Here is a 3,170-nt window from a genome sequence, read left to right as displayed (position 1 = left end):
TCCAGCCCTAAAATTTCTGGTCAATTTATCATTTATTTACAATTCTCTGAGTTTAATTTTAACTCAATTTTCAAGTTAAATTTTGGAGTTTATTTTATTAATTTGCATGTGTGTAACTGTTACTGCCTCTATAATCAAAAGAGAGTTCTCTCATGTGTGAGATATGAAGATATAGTAAGGGAACAAAAATTGCCCAAAGGCATCAGAATTGAAGATTTTGCCAGAATAGAGCTTACTTGGCTTGGGATTGGGTAGGAGATATTATGGGATTCTTTCAGCAATGATAGAGGGAAGCACTGGTGACAGGTGTGGTGTTCAAATAGTGTATACATGAAAAGTATGTTAACAGTGTTACAAATCACAGTTCCTTAATTAAAAATTTAAAAATAAAAAAATTAATTCATAAAAGAAAATTAAAGTTAGCGTGAGGTTGAATGTTAGGTTTAAGATATTTGATAAAGTTAGGCCAAGGTGGACAAGAGCAATATATAGAATAGAGCAGGTAGGGAATTTGCCTCATATGCTCTTATCCCCATCACCCCATAGGTCCCCCATCAGGAATGATCCCTGAGATTAGAGACATGAGTAACTCCTGTGTACTAATGAGTGTGCCCCAAAAGAAAAACCAAAAGAACAACAAAAAAAGGAAAGGCTAGATCAAGGTTAGGTTTAAAAGTTAAGTCCCAAAATAGAGTGAAGGGAGCCGGAGTGATGGCACTAGAGGTAAGGCCTTGCAAGTACTAGCCTAGGATGAACCATGGTTCAATCCCCGCCCCCCCATCCCAAATGGTGCCCCCAAGACAGGAGCAATTTCTGAGCACATAGCCAGGAATAACCCCTGAGCATCAATGAGTGTACCCCCCCCAAAACCAACTAAACAAACAAACCAAAACAGAGTTAAGGTTAGAGTTAGGGTTAGATTTAGGCTATGTAGAAATTAAGAATAAAAGCTATGATGAGACTGAATGTTAAGTTTAGGATAATTAGAAGAGATTAGGTCAAAAATAATAAAAGAGCTAGACCTACGAATAGAATTAGGGTTAAGCGTAGTATAGGAATGGGGTTAGTTTTTGGTATGTATAAATATAGTTAAATATTTCAATGTTTATGTCTATATTAATCTCTTGTCTAAGATTATTCTAAACTGACTTCTCTACATTCCATTTATTCAATTATTATTTTTGGATTTTGGGATACACTCAACTGTACTTAGGGCTTACTTCTGCCTTTGTACTCAGGGACTGATTACTCTTGACAGAGAGTAAGGATCATTTGCAGTATCAGGATATTCCTGGCTCTGTGCTCAGAAATTGCTCCTGGCAGGTTCGGAGGACCATATGGGATGCCAGGAATAAACCCAGGTCTGTCCTGGGTTGGCCGCGTGCAAGGCAAATGCCCGACCACTGTGCTATCTCTCTGCCCCCAACTTATTTTTGTTTTGTTTTTGTTTTTTTTTTGGGCCACACCCATTTGTGCTCGGGTTACTCCTGGCTATGTACTCAGAAATCGCTCCTGTCTTGGGGCGAACCATATGGGACGCCGCGGGATCAAATCGCGGTCAGTCTTAGGCTAGAGCTTGCAAGGCAGACACCTTACCTCTAGTGCCACCATTCTGGCCCCAACTTATTTTTTTTTTCAGTCTCCGTAGAGACTGTCAAAAATTGCCAATGCCGACTATATTTCAAGTCGTCACGGTGGGGTATTGGGAAAAGTTTTCAATTAGCAATAATCGCACCTCAGATAAACCTCATTGGCTACGATACTGCCACTGCGCAAAGCTCCCAACTTATTTTTAAAGGATGTCCATGATTACATTTTCGGATGCATTAAGATTTATTTAATCAACTCTCTCTTATCCCTGAAAGCCCTGAGCATGGAATAAATAGCCCATCTCTCACCTGTAAATGAAAGTGAATCTCAAGGTCCACTTACTAGAACTGAAACTATTCATTAAAAGGGGATTGGCTTTGAAAATTCTATTCTGATGATCAAATTGCCTCCCAGGAGTTATGCAATTTTCCTAATTGTGGTTAAGGTGAATGTAGGAGTTGATAATGTCCTTGGGAAATTGTTCAAATTTAACTTTCATTAATTTGTTTTTTGATTTCTTAGGCCACACCTGTAGGGCTTAGGAATTATTCTTGTCTCTGTGCTCAGGGATCACTTCTAGTAGTGCCTGAGGCATCATATATGGTTCCAGGAATCAAACCCAGGTCAGCCACATGCATGGCGAGAGTACCTGCTATATTATCTCTCTGAATATCCCCCAATTTAATCTGTACCATGTCATATTCCTTAGTACTCTGGTTAGTATGTGGTCCTTGTTATGAGTACTGATGGAGAAATTCAAGGATGAAGGGGCCTGGCCCAGCACCACTCATACCCTAAAGAAATAAGCATCCACTTTATTTAGCCTGCCATTTTTGGGGTCTGTGTGACCTGGCCACACAGCATAGAATTGGTGGATCTAGTGTTAGATGGAGTTATCTGCCTTGCTTAGCCCTCAGACACTGCCCACATGAAGTTTCATGAATTCTGCTCGCAGGTTCTTAATCATTCATGTTTTTCTGGGGTGACATCTTTTTTTCAGAAATATGAAGGATCAAGAGGATAAGACACTCAGGTAATGGGTACAGCCCTATTTCTGCACTGTACCTGAAACAGCTTTCTGAAATACAGATCTTGTCATCTCACTCTTCTCTTTAATGCTTTCTGTGTCCCCAGAGTGACTTTCTAACCTCTGGAACTGTAGCCTCAACAGCCCCATGGAGCTTGTCAGTAATATACATTAGGGGACTATATTGTAGATCCACTGAAACAGAGCAAGGAATCAGTTGGTACTCATGGACAACTCTCTTGGTTGGCTGTATGCAGGGTCCATATGGTACCCTTGGTAGAATCTGGGCCCTCTGGTTGCAAATCATGCTTTCTGGCCCCTAGATGTCTCTCTGGCCCTAGAAACTTGCCTTTTTCATTTGCATTCCTAGTCTCTCTTGGGATGCAAGCAGAAGTGGGATATTCAGGTTCTGGATTGTATCCTCAGAGCAGAAGAGTTTGCCTACCCATTCATTTTTTCCACTTACAGGCTGACATGTAGGTATAATGCTGAAATGAGGTTGCCACCCAGAACTAAGCAGATAGGCCGAGCCTCTGATATAGAGGAGCCAAAG

General features: G+C 40.7%; 1 non-coding gene across 1 annotated transcript; it reads right to left on the bottom strand.

The window, feature by feature from the left end:
• Positions 1-1,639: 1,639 nt before the first annotated feature.
• Positions 1,640-1,780, bottom strand: LOC126019590 (U4 spliceosomal RNA). The gene has a single exon (XR_007499229.1). It is a non-coding gene; the product is annotated as a U4 spliceosomal RNA (small nuclear RNA).
• Positions 1,781-3,170: the final 1,390 nt, after the last annotated feature.

This window comes from Suncus etruscus, chromosome 9 (assembly GCF_024139225.1).
Source record: "Suncus etruscus isolate mSunEtr1 chromosome 9, mSunEtr1.pri.cur, whole genome shotgun sequence".
NCBI lineage: Eukaryota > Metazoa > Chordata > Mammalia > Eulipotyphla > Soricidae > Suncus > Suncus etruscus.
The sequence above is the reverse complement of the archived record's forward strand: the minus strand, read 5'-3'. Positions and strand labels throughout refer to the sequence as shown.